The sequence below is a fragment of the Ipomoea nil genome, unplaced genomic scaffold, assembly GCF_001879475.1.
Source record: "Ipomoea nil cultivar Tokyo-kokei standard unplaced genomic scaffold, Asagao_1.1 scaffold1237, whole genome shotgun sequence".
Taxonomy (NCBI): domain Eukaryota; kingdom Viridiplantae; phylum Streptophyta; class Magnoliopsida; order Solanales; family Convolvulaceae; genus Ipomoea; species Ipomoea nil.
This window is the reverse complement of record NW_017617665.1, coordinates 585,244-600,002: the sequence shown is the minus strand read 5'-3', so window position 1 is coordinate 600,002 and position 14,759 is coordinate 585,244. Positions and strand designations below refer to the sequence as shown.

General features: G+C 32.5%; 1 long non-coding RNA gene across 1 annotated transcript; it reads left to right on the top strand.

Annotated features, from left to right (window-relative positions):
- Positions 1 to 19: 19 nt before the first annotated feature.
- On the top strand, positions 20 to 667 carry LOC109183921. The gene is made up of 2 exons (XR_002054663.1): positions 20 to 88; positions 398 to 667. It is a non-coding gene; the product is annotated as an uncharacterized LOC109183921 (long non-coding RNA).
- The last annotated feature ends 14,092 nt before the right edge of the window (positions 668 to 14,759 follow it).

Genomic DNA, 14,759 nt, shown 5'->3' with positions numbered 1-14,759 from the left:
GGAACTGGAAGTTCAAGAAACAGAGGAGGTGGAAGTGGCGGAGGTTAGGTAGAAGAAGGCTGAGGAACCCCCACGTATTTAATTGATTGTTGTATAAAGTTTCAAAAGTTTATTTTGTGCTTTTTTCCATTTTTATTTGAGGTGTTTTGTGTGTTTTGCAATGATAAATATCATATTTTTAGCAATTGTTGAATAATTTTTGTGTTCTCCCTTGGGATGTAGATAAGGTTCTGAAATCTGAAGATGTAATCAGACAGAGCACCACAAAGAACTCAGCTTTCTCAAAAAAAAAAAAAAAAAAAAAAAAAAAAAAAAAACTTAACTTTCAGATGTTTAAACCATAAAAAAATTTCTCAAAATTTTACATTAAATGGTGGCAATATAATGTCTTTTTCAGCTTCTGCATCATCCATGGTGAATTTCAACGACGGTGGAGAGATGGAATGCGGCAGCAATGAGGACTACGGTGGTGACGGTGGGTTGAGAAGAAGTGGCGGCTCAACTCTGAGTAAGTCCATTTTCTGGAGCAAAGTTTTGAGGTGGAAAACAAGCTTGAACCAGAGAGGAAAGTCCAACTGGCTAAGGACTTGGGGCTGCAGCCTAGAAGGTTGCGGTTTGGTTCCAAAACCGGCGTGACAGATACAAGACAAAACATATTGAGAAAAAATATGATGCCTTGAAGTCTGGCTATGATAAACCCAAAGCTGATTGTGATTCCCTCTCCAAGGAACTCAAATGACATATCTACCCTGCTTTTGACGGCTTAGACGGAAGGATAGCAGCAGGTCAGATTTTGCAACTCGGAGGACCACATATGATAATTACGAAAGTTAGGGACTATAGATGGTGAAACCACCAAACTCGAGGAACCTTAGATGGTATTTACTCAAATTATAATTAATGAAATTATATTATAGAATTTGTCTATATATATAATTAGGTTCAAATGCGGATGATGCGCCCATGTGCGGAGGTGCGGTGAGATGAGAGCTATTGATCTTGCCTAAATGAATTTATAAGATTAACAATGATTAAAAAATGCGGTGACAATTTGGTTATTTTGCATCTAGGTCAAATTTAAGATGCGTGATTTTCCTTCTTAGGGTGCGTGATTTTTGTGTTGTGTTTAAGGTGCGTCAGTTGTTTAAAACTTGCGTTAGTCTAAAACATTAGGTTCGTGGATTTTCTTCTTAAGGTGCGTCAGTTGTTGAAAGTTAAGGTGCGTCAGTTGTTGAAAGTTAAGGTGCGTTGGTCTACAACTTTAGGTGCGTGATTTTCATTCTTAATGTGTGGTATTTTCTTTCTTAAGTTGTTTTGTTTTCTTTTTTAAGGTGCGTTGTTTTACTTCTTAAGATGTAAAAGTTGTGGGACTTGTAACGAGTTTGTTCGCACTGTGTTCGTCAAATATTAACATTTCAATACGTCTTTCTCCTTAAGCTCCCAGATCAACCCCATTAAGGGAATTTTGCATAGATATTCACGTTTCAATGCTTTGTTAGAAGAGAGAAAATGGAGGAAAGAGAGTGTGAGAGATGGTCTTGCTAGCACCCAAGATTTTGCGCCTCACACATGCGCGCGTAAATATACTTTTTTTTCGAATTTAATTTTATTATTTTATTATTTTTTTCTTCCTTTCATTTCATCTTTCCTAATCACATCTACAAAAACTACACCAAAACCTCCACTATTGAGAGTGTCCTTATATAAAACATATAAACACACAACACATAAAGGATGTATTTGGAATTTACACAAAAAAAAAAAAAAAAAAAAAAAAAAAAAAAAAAAAATCAGCAGTGGATTTACCAGGAACTAGAATTTATACCTTGCACACTTGAAAACATTGAAACTAAAATTAAAATTTAGCAATTAAAACTCGCTTTGTTGGGCTTCTCCCTAAGGAGAAACACCCATTATTAAAATTAAATTAAATTAAATTAAAACTAAACAATTAAAACTCAATTTGTTGGGCTTCTCCCTAAGGAGAAACTCCCTCAAAAAATTGAAGTATGACATTCATTGCGCAATGCACACACGGTAATCTTTGGCAAATAATATCATGCACCACGGTGCATGATCAATTATGCATCGCGCGTCTTTTTTTTAAATGAAAATAAAAAGTGTTTGTTTTCCGCCGTTTCGCACCCTTTTACAAAAAGTAACCATGTTCTTCAGTGTCATTTTGTATACACTGCAGTGTCATTTCAATACAACTACAGTTTCATTTCGATATAACTATAGTTTCATTTGATATTTATAGATTCAAATATGTGAAAATGTTATTTAATTTTATTTTAGATAACTATAGTTTCATTAAAACATAACTACATGATCATTTTGATATAATTACAGCTTCATTATACAATATACACTCAAATATGTGAAATGTTATTCAGTTTCATTTTATATACACTACAGTTTCATTTCACAATAACTACAGTATCATTTTGATATAACTGCAGTGTCGATTTAGATATACTGTAGTGTCAATTGATGTTTAATACACCAAACAAGCGGACTCCGTTTTTTTACTTGAAGAAACGGCGCCATTTTTTACCGCGGTGCGTGTGTGCACCACGGTCTATGATATAACGACTGGTAATCTTTAGTAAAAGGCGAAAGAATAGTTCACTTTGCTTTCATTGCATGGCTGCTTGAGTAAAGCATTGTTGTGGCATCTATTTATAAGGAGCCTGGCTAGTCGCTACTAGTGTGTATGTTGTTTGTCCGATGTGGGAGCGGTAACACTACTTTAACCCAGCTTCTTTTCTATGCTTCCACTGCATCCTCTGTCGTCACCGTTTCTCCTCCGGACAGCAGACAACGCCACTGCCTCCATCGCCGGCGACAGCTTGAGCTCCATCGACAATGATTCAATGACATGTCCTAGTCAACCACAGGTAATTTATTAATTTTAATTTTATCATCAGGGTCTCTGGTTTATTCCCAGTCCTTAAGTTTCCTTCTTTTTTAAAAAAAAAAAAATTATCTATTAATTTACTGCTTTTTTATTGCTGAAATTTATTCTTCTTCATGGAGAGATAATGCTTGCTACTTGTGCTTTCTGAAAGCATGAAACCTGGTTTCTAAAGGGTGAGAATTTATTAAGTTGTTAGTAGACAGTTGGTCTTTTCTCTCTCAAATATTTATGTGGACTGGGTTCATTGCCATTAGAGTTTATTGTCTCCAATGTTTACCTGCCAACTGAATCCCAAAGCTCTCCAGAGAATAGCCAGACAACCGTCGCAGTTGGTGAAGGCATTGTGCTCTTTTCAGAATGAGCACCACTTGTTTGATAGAAGTCCTAGACTAGCTCTTAAGTCTATACACCATTCCATGCTTAATTTCATTCACCAGAGCCAATTTGAAGCTCTTAAAGTTTTCAAGAAAAAAGTTTCAAATGGGTCTCTCAGAGATTGATGAGGTTGCCATTGCGCTAGCTCTCAAGACATTTGGGTCTCAGTTACATAGTCTTACTATAAGAAGTGGATTCTTTTCTTATATTACCTTCCCGAATTCATTGATGAATATGTATTCCAAATCTACACAGTTCAGTCATGCCATGCTTATTTTTGAGGATATGGAGAAGCTATTTTGAGGTTCATTGAAATGGTTAGAGAAGGCATGAAACTGGATCATGTGTCATTAACTACTGCAGTTTCAGCTTGTGGGCAGCAAAGAGATTTGGAATTCATAAAATGCATAATACCTGAAGAAAAAGTAGACCTCATTTGACAATGGTGAAAAAAAAAAAAATTATTGGTGGAGTTAAACGGTGCCACTAACAGCACCCCATGAATTATATCAATTAACGGCACCCCAATAATTATATCAATTAAACGGTGCCACTAACGGCACCCCAGAAAAAAATTTGATTGGTGGAGTTAAACAGTGCCCATCACCTCAGCAATTATATCAATCGTTATATCATGTACCAGGGCGCCCCGCCCGGCTCAAAACGACGTCGTTTTGTTAAGTTGTATGGGGAGTTGACGCGACGGACACTATTTTATGTGTATTATGTTAAGAGTTTATGCGTACTATGTTAAGAGTTTATTTGTATTATGTATGTTAAAAGTTAAGAGTTTATGTGTAGTAATTATTTTAAGAGTTTATGTGTATTATGTTAAGAATTTATGTATATTATGTATTATGTTAGATTATGTGTATTATCCTTTCAAAAAAGATTATGTGTATTATGTTAGGAGATTATGTGTATTCTATTATACGATTTTGTATATTCTATTACACAATTATGTACACTCGAAACGGGGGATTTTTTTTAAGAGCTAAGAGTTTATGTGTATTATGTTAAGAGTTTATGTGTACTATGTATTATGTTAGATTATGCGTATTATCCTTTTAAAAAAGATTGCGTATTATGTTAGGGGTTTATGTGTATTCTATTATACACTTATGTATTTATGTACATTCGAAACATGAGATTTTGTTTTTAGAAGTTAACAGCAGAAACGGGAAACGTAATTTCTAAAAAAAAAAAAAACAGATACAAAACGATGTCGTTTTTGGCTAGGGCGCACAATGCATTGTCCGCCCTGGTGCATGATATAATTTGCCGTCAAATATCATGGACCATGGTCTAAAAACTGCGTCATTTCTTTAAGTAAAGAAACGGTTGTTGTTACAGCTTAACGGAGTTCGTATTTTTTGTGTATTAATTACAAAATGAAACTACAGTGTATCTAAAATGAAACTGCCTCACATATTGTTTTTATATTATCAAATGAAACTGTAATTGAATTGAAATGAAATTGTAGTTGTGTTGAAATGAAACTGCAGTGTATATAAAATGAAACTGAATAACAGTTTCACATATTTGAGTATATATTGTTCAGTGAAATTGTAGTTATATATATAACGGATAAGTGAAAAAGAAATCTTATGTGACAAATTAAATAGGATTTAATTTCATCCATTGATTCAGTCTAGATCCTGTTCATATACTTTCTCAACCTACTGAAACACAAAGAACCAATAACGCCTCCACTGAAGCTCGAACTCATAACCCTCCAAATGGAAGTCCAACCCGGATACCATTAGACGGCAAATTATGCTGGCAAATTATGCTCTGGACCCGTGTCCACATTGAATTGTGGACACGGGCCCAAAACGACGCCGTTTTTTAAAAAAAAAACGCGTCATTTAGTTAAAAAAAAAAAAATTCGCGCGTGTTTTGCCGTTAACGGCGTTAACGGCGTTATTTTTTTTTTTGATTATGAATGTACAGTTATGCCGTTATGAATGTACAGTTATGCCGTTATGAATGTACAGTTATGCAATTATGAAATTATGAACACAGAGCTCTAACATTATGAACTTACAATTATGAACATATATAGTGATAAAATTATGACCATGGAGCTTTAAAATTGTGAATATAGAGCTTCGAAGATTATGAATGTACAGTTATAGAGTTATGAATCTACAGTTATGGAGTTATGAATCTACAGTTATGAGATTATGAATCTACAGTTATGGAATTATGAATGTACAGTTATTGATCGAATTATGAACAAAGAGCTCTAACATTATGAACTTACAATTATGAACATATAGTGATAAAATAATGAACATAGAGCTCTAAAATTGTGAACATAGAGCTTCGAAAATTATGAATGTACAATTATGGAGTTATGAATGTACAGTTATGACGTTATGAATGTACAGTTATAGAGTTATGAATGTACAGTTATAGAGTTATGAACGTACAGTTATGGAGTTATGAATGTATAGTTATTAACATATAGTAATAAAATTATGAACATATACTTCTATAACAAAGTGATCTGAAATTTAAAAAAAAAAAAAAAAAAAAAAAAAAAAAAAAAAAAAAAAAAAAAAAAAGGAGATAACAGTGCCTAACGGCACTGTTACCCGTGTCCAGCAAGCATGCTGGACACGGGTCCAAGGCATAACGATTGAATTATGCTCTGGACCCGTGTCCACATTGAATTGTGGACACGGGCCCAAAACGACGTCGATTTTTTAAAAAAAACGCGTCATTTAGTTAAAAAAAAAAATTCGCGCGTGTTTTGCCGTTAACGGCGTTATTTTTTTTTTTGATTATGAATGTACAGTTATGCCGTTATGAATGTACAGTTATGCAATTATGAAATTATGAACACAGAGCTCTAACATTATGAACTTACAATTATGAACATATATAGTGATAAAATTATGACCATGGAGCATTAAAATTGTGAATATAGAGCTTCGAAGATTATGAATGTACAGTTATAGAGTTATGAATCTACAGTTATGGAGTTATGAATCTACAGTTATGAGATTATGAATCTACAGTTATGGAATTATGAATGTACAGTTATTGATCGAATTATAAACAAAGAGCTCTAACATTATGAACTTACAATTATGAACATATAGTGATAAAATTATGAACATAGAGCTCTAAAATTGTGAACATAGAGCTTCGAAAATTATGAATGTACAATTATGGAGTTATGAATGTACAGTTATGAAGTTATGAATGTACAGTTATAGAGTTATGAATGTACAGTTATAGAGTTATGAACGTACAGTTATGGAGTTATGAATGTATAGTTATTAACATATAGTAATAAAATTATGAACATATACTTCTATAACAAAGTGATCTGAAATTTAAAAAAAAAAAAAAAAAAAAAAAAAAAAAAAAAAAAAAAGAGAGAGATAACAGTGCCTAACGGCACTGTTACCCGTGTCCAGCAAGCATGCTGGACACGGGTCCAAGGCATAACGATTGCCATTAGACCACATAGTCTTGGTATATATATACACACTTATTTATTTAACTAGTTTTTCCCACGCGCTTTGCGCGAAAATTTGTGCCCAATGTTTTAACTTGATTAGTAAATCATTTTGAAATAGATAAATTGCATTTAGGTTTGTTTTTTTATTTTATTTTATGAAGTTTCATAAATATTCACGTAAAATATATTTTGTTGGTTTTTAGTAATTTTTCACAAGAAATTCACATTATGATGAATATACACATTTGTAATTATTTGTAAGGATATTTAATGGTATTTTACAACTATTTTCTACTTGTGTTATTTAGTTAACATGTATTTGCAATTGTTTCTAATCTCATCTAAAAGTATGTTTCTTACTGGTCCTATAAGTTTTGTAAATGAATGTGCAAATGTTGTAAGTATTAGTTTGTGTAATTTTATTTTTTTTGTTGTTTGCTGGATTGAACATCTAAAAATAAGTAATAGAAGTTCTTTTGTTTGAGAATATCATTTTTGTTATATGTAAAATAACTTATTTTATGACGGGAGCACATTGATGTAAACGCAATTGTAAATGGATTAAATTTGTTTAAATGTCTTTTTCTTCTAGTTTGAGTTATCTCTCTTGTAATTCATATTGTTGTATAGAAATCCAATAACAAGTGAGTCATCATATCCTCTATTCAATCCTGAATAGAGTCATCATGTGTTAATTTACCAGTAGCTAACAAAAAAGAATATCATTATAAAAATTTCATTTTAAAATTGTAGGACCAGTGTTGGTCATTTTTAAATGGTTTTGTATCCATGTCAGAAGAAGGTTGCAAATCCAATTATTGATCATCATCGACATCTTGTATAAGAGTTTTCCTATTAATTGACCAAACAAACCTATATCTCTCATCTGGGACATTGAAAAATTCATTAGCACGAGAGACTAATGCATTAGAGATAATATATGTGGAGTTTAACTTGAGCCTTTCATCAAGCAGTTCAATATCATTCTGATAAGTCATTCCTTGAACTTTGTTCCCTATAATTATATATTTCAAAATAGATGTCAATAATTATTACAAAATATAACAAATATTTAGAATCCACACATGCATAATAGAATTATGTTGAAAATTGAGAATGGTAAAAGGAGTAACCGCTTCATCTTGAAATGTTATAGGTTTGTACAAGTTTCCAGGTTTGGTCTTTGACTCTCTTGTGTTCAACTTTTCAATAACACAAACCTTACAACTCCATTGTTTTATCTCAGTTGTGATTTGAGGAATTAGAAGGCGAGATTCCATTTCTGTACAACAAATAATATTATACCTTAAATTAGAAGCGAATATTTAAAAATATTATATATATATATATATATATATATATATATATATATATATATATATATATATATATATATATGTATATGTATGTATGTATATGTATATATGTATGTATATGTATATGTATATGTTATGTACATGTAGTAGCAATACAAGATATTCATGAAAGCATGTGCATCATAGGGGAGGGAGATACCACATGAAGTGATATAATAATAATTACATAAACATAAAAACTATACAACAGTCTTAGCATATCAGAAAAAGATATATATTTTCATGGAAATACCGGTCTTTTGTTACTGTGTTAATTTGTTGTGAAAAACTTTTAATTTAGGGGTGTAAATTCATTCAAACAATATAGCTCAAGACAGATTAAAATTTTTTTTAGGAAATGAATTGAAGTTGCATTTTTATGAGTATTATTTATTGAAGAAAGAACTATTTGATGATTAATGCAAGAGGTGGGCAATGTTAACAAGAAACAATAGAATGAAATAAACGGCTTTGGGTGTAAATTGATAACTGCTTAGTAGTCAACAAAACTACAAAAGTGATAAGATGGCATGCAAACAAAAGATTTTCAAATAAAGGAAGGCTACACTAAGTCACTAACACTTGACAGTTTTGCTATCAATAACAAATATTATATCAACATTCAACAATATGATCCACCTAAAAAATTAGCCATAAACGAATAGAATAAATACCAATGATGGCTAGTCAGCATCTCTCATGCCATGGCAATGGTTTCTGCCTTGGTAATGGAACTAAACTGAATAAGAATTTCAAGACATGGATCAAGTTCATTTTTTTTACATCTTTTTATTAATCCTGTATAAAAAGGATAATTAAGAAATAGTAGAAAATAATAATTATATCATATTCATGAAACAAAGAAAGAGCATGTTTACTAACAGTGTTTGATGAAATGTGTCATATTTTTCCCAACATATGAGCATAATATAGATCCCAAAATATATATCCAACAATTACAATAGATCCAACCATCATAACTATAAACAAACGTTAAAATAATGTGGTTCATAAACATCCAAAAGCACAATATAAGCATTGGATAGTGAGGTGAAGATCATCTAGGTTTGCTCAGCACAGTTCTGCACTAAACAACGAAGCATGAACTGTGAAGAACTCAGTCCCGTAGATGTTCATAATGAGTTGTGATCATCCTCGCAAATTATTACAAGTCTGTAGAGATCATCAACATTCAACACATCCACCATTGACACAAAAATAAACCAAATTAATAAAGAGAAAGTAATGTAGATGCACCCAAAGCCCTGTCAGTATTATATATTACTATACAAGTTAATTTTTAAAATTACTAACAAATTATTGAATGTGTATACAATTCTTCCTAAAGAAGGTTTTGAGTTTTGAGTAATATAATTGTTATATCATGGTGGACTCTCGTCTAAAACAACATTCAAATTATTAATTATACAAATATGATGTCATATCTTTGATTTGTTTAGTACTGGTTTAAATCAGTTAAATGGTTAAACCTTCTGGCCAATGAAATAACCAACCATAGCTAAACAGAAAAACAAATCACACACAAAGTCTAGGACTAATTAAATATAAATGAAACTTCCTGAAACAAGAAAGATGAATGTGTATATCAATATGAGTAAAGCATTCAATGAAAATATAGTTTTGTGATAGATGCCTCCCAAGTCCTTATATATACTTTGAATCATGGAGCTAGTTGTGAGTTTAGTACGTGATCTAAACCAGTAGACTTCCTCCCCAAAGGATTGAACAAAAGACATCAGAACATATATTAACAAAGATCACAAAGATACAAATTCATAGGTTTAACATAAGAATTATATACCTATTACAATTTAACATATAAGAATAGTACCCACCATATCAATGCACAGATTATCCACCAATGCAATCACGGTCATCATAATAAAAACAACTCACCTCAGTCCGATAAGCACCGACTCCTAAATTCAATTTCACAGGACTGGAATCTTTATTATATGCAACAGTGACCTGCAATTGTTCTGTGTTGGTGTCACTGTAATGGAGTCTTTATATAGCAGAGGGTAGATGGAGTAAAAATGGTATACTGGGTGAATAGCCGGGAGAAGTGTTGAATTAAAATTAAAAAACATAAATTTACCTTGGATGAAAATATTATAAAACCCATTGATCCCTCTAATTGCTTCAACCCTCAAACCAATCTCTGCAATAGCATAAGTGATGAAGGAGGAAACGCCTGACACTATTATGCGATGAAGGAGGAAACATCTTGCTTAATCAAGGAAGATGAAGGAGAAACGTATGTGTCCGTCTCTGATCTTTCGCGATATCTCTGCAATAGCATAAGTGATGAAGGAGGAAACGCCTGACATTATTATGCGATGAAGGAGGAAACGTCTTGCTTAATCAAGGAAGATGAAGGAGAAACGTATGTCTCCGTCTCTGATCTTTCGCCATAAGGAAGATGAAGTCTGAAGAGGAAACGTGGACTCAATCAACGCATTTATGCAATTGTCTTTTAACGTTAATAATAATAATAATAATAATAATAATAATAATAATAATAATAATAATAATAATAAATAAATAAACCCAATATGATATTATTGTTAACAGAATATATTTGGCATTTAACAGTAACGGAATATTCTTGGACAATTTAGTCATAAAACAAATAATGTACAATACTAAGAACATAAGGGACAAACAACTCAGCATGGGAAAAACGGACATAAACCCAAGGACATAACCATTATTCATGCTTATTAGGTTTTTAGATTATATTTAATTTATATTTAAAGAGCATTTGATCTTGAATTAATCACTAATTATTAATTTTAGTTGAATATTGTGATTGTTTATGAGTTGTGTTGAAAATCATGCATCAAATTTACTTTTAAATAATTGTTTCATATTTTTTTACCCTATAATGCATATTTTTTCCTTTCCAGAGTTTTGGTGCATATTTTTATGCCTACTAGAGCACATTGTTGTGCATTACACTTCACATTATTGTGCCTTCCACTTTTAAGATCGTAGGTGTTATATATATATATATATATATATATATATATATATATATATATATATATATACACACACACACACACACACACTACAAGAAAGAAGACATTTAGTGACAAATCTTTTGTGACATTTTGTAATTTAGTTACAAATAATATCCTTTTTGTGATCAAAAAAATAATTCGACACTATTGTGTGGGGTAATTGTGATAACTTTTTTTGGTCAGGAATAATATGGTAATTGTGACAAGTACGTACTTGTTACGAATAAGTTGTCACTATTACTAGAATAATAGTGACGTAACATACGTTGTCACTATTTGTTGTCACTAAATGTATGTGTTTTTATAATTGTGACAAAATATAATGTGGACACAAATTTTTGTACATTTTGTGACAATTAGTTGTTGGTCACTCTTGTTGATAACATTCGTGAAAACGTTTTTGTCAATAAAAATACAATTGGTTAGTACCATTAGAAATGAAAAACAATTGTGAGAAAAAATATTGTTGTCACTAATATTGTCATTTTTTGTGATAAAATTGTTACAAATATTTGTGACACTCCATAATTCCGTAACAAAAATTACTAAATTATGACAATAATTATGTGGATTTCTTTTTTTGTCACTAATTTATTATAATTGTGACGAGTAATTAATTGTTAGAACGACTTCGTCACTTTAGTTAAATAGATGGCTCATTTAAACGTTCTTATGTGACGGATAAGTTCACTATAACTTATTTTACTAATTTGTCATATCAATTGTTTTGGAAATAAACATCTATATGTTTAGTATCAACAATATATTTCAAAAAGATTTATTATAATTAACCATTCAAACTCAAAATATAAAAAGTAGAGAATTCAAAAGTTATAAATACAAATTCATATAATACTCAATCATTATCATCATCATCATCGCCACCTTCATCATCTTCAGCTGTTGGAATCTCATCATCATCATTAATAAAAACATCTCCATCAGTACAAGAATAATGACATTTAGTGACAAATCTTTTGTGACAGTTCATACTTTAGTCACAAATAATACATTTTTTGTGACCAAAAAAAATAATTCGACACTATTGTGTGCTGTAATTATGATAAAAAAAAATTGTCACAGATAATATGGTAATTGTGACAAGTAAGTATTTGTTACGAATAAGATGTCACTATTACTAGAATAATAGTGTCGTACCATACGTTGTCACTATTTGTTGTCACTAAATGTATATTTATTTTGGCGACATTATAATTATGGCGGGAACGAATGTAATGGTGACAAAATATAACTCATTTTTCATATTGTGGCAATGATCTATCGGAAACTTTCATCCAAGTTTTATCAATAGTCATTATCCCAAAAGGAAAATTATAAAAAATAAAATAAAATATGAAAGACCTAATATAATAAATAAATAACAAACCACGAATACACTCAAGACACTCTGTTTTGTTCACCAAACCAAAATGTTGAGAAGCTAATCAAGTCAACCTCCAATAGCAACGTTAACAAAGCCAATTTTGCAACAAAAGTAACTTGTCCATCTCATTTGGAACTCATCCCTAATTCAAAAATTACAACAGAAGCAAATAAAGAGCCAGGAGTCATCCCTGACTGGCTGACTACAAAGATTACAACAGAAGCAATGATATCTAAGCATAATCAAGAATGTATAGGATTCTAAAATCATACGTATAATAATAATAATTATTTAATAATAATCAACACTCAAGCAATACAATTTTAAAGTAATCATCAACAATCAAATCTTCTAGGTTTGAAGACAACAAAAAACAAAAAATCATACCACAGAAATCGGAAGAAGTGTACCGTTCGTCGGAAATCGGAATCATTGCTTGGGCCTTAGAGTCGTCGGAATCGCCGTTCCCTGTTCGTTGCTAATAGCAGATTAGCTGTCACAACCTGAATTTTCAAAACCAAAACTCCACACACAAGCTACAGAATTCCAGAAAAGGGGTAAAGAAGAAGAGAGACAGATTTAGGAAAAGAAGAGCTAGGGTTTGTAATTTCATAAAACAAAAAATAAAACATAAATCTGAAGAAAAAACATCTATATAGCTAGGCTAATTCAAACAAAATAAGCTAACAAACTTCCGATTTCTCAGTTGCAACCCTATCTAGCTAGCTTGCTTCAAAACGACGTCGCCTGTCAACCACTCCCAACGGCTATGCTCCAAACGACGACGTTCCACGCTTATGTTTTAAACTGACCAACTAACGCATCCAACGACGCCGTTTGGTTTAATGATTTAACGGCTTCCACCCGCTGCTTTCATACGACATCGCATCGGTCCCCAACTTTCCACACTTAGCATTATTTAGGGCCTTCTTCTTCTGCCTTCCTCTCTTGATTCTCAACTCTTGGGTTTCAACTTCTAAGATCATAACATTCCCCTCCCCTTCATTGGATCCTTGTCCCCAAGGATCAAAATTAGGGAATTGTCTTTTTATATGGTGAAAGTTTTCCCAAGTAGCTGCTTCTTTAGGTAGATTCACCCATTGGACCAAAATTTCCACCTCAGCTTTATTATTCTTCTTCACCAATCTCTTCCCAATTACTGCCAAAGGTTGTGCTAGAATCATTCCCTCCTGATCAGTAAGAGGCATAGTAGCTTGTGGAACCAGACCTTCTCCCACCCTTTTCTTCAATTGAGACACATGAAATACTGGGTGAATGGTAGCCTCAGAAGGTAATTCCAGTTTGTAAGACACCCTCCCTATCTTGGCTGTGACCCTATAAGGTCCATAAAACCTGGCAGTAAGTTTGATATTAGATCTAACAGCCATTGAGACTTGCCTATAGGGTTGTATCTTCAAATAAACCCAATCTCCCACCTCAAAGCTCCTCTCACTCCTCTTCTTATCAGCTTGTTGCTTCATTCTTGCTTGGGCCTTCTGCAGATTTTCCCTTAAAATGGCTGCTATGACTGCTCTCTCTTTGAACCATTCATTCCCATCACCTTCTGTCACTTTATCAAAGGCTATAGTTGGGGGTAAATATCCATACAAGGCCTGGAAGGGAGAACACTGTAAGGATATGTGGTAGTTAGTATTGTACCAGTGTTCAGCCAAATGTAGCCATTTACTCCAGGATTTAGGTTTATGGAACACCATGCACCTCAAATAAGTTTCCAAGCATCTATTAACCCTTTCTGTTTGCCCATCAGACTGTGGATGATAAGCTGTTGACATACTTAACTTAACTTGCAATTGTTTGAACAATGATTGCCAAAATTTGCTCAGGAATACCTTGTCCCTGTCACTCACTATATCTTGTGGAATTCCATGAAGTTTATAGACATTTTCCATGAATGCCTCAGCAACCTTTTCAGCTGTGTAAGGATGGGACAATGAGATAAAATGGTTGTACTTAGTAAATCTATCCACCACAACCATAATAACTTCCTTCCCATGTGACATTGGCAATCCTTCAATGAAATCCATGGATATGCTTTGCCATGCTTGTTCTGGAATTTTGAGGGGTTGTAACAGACCAGGATAGGACACATTTTCCTCCTTACACTGCTGACAAACTTCACAAGCCTTGACTGCTGCCACTACCTCCCCTTTCATACCCTTCCAATAGAAAAGTTGTTTCAGCA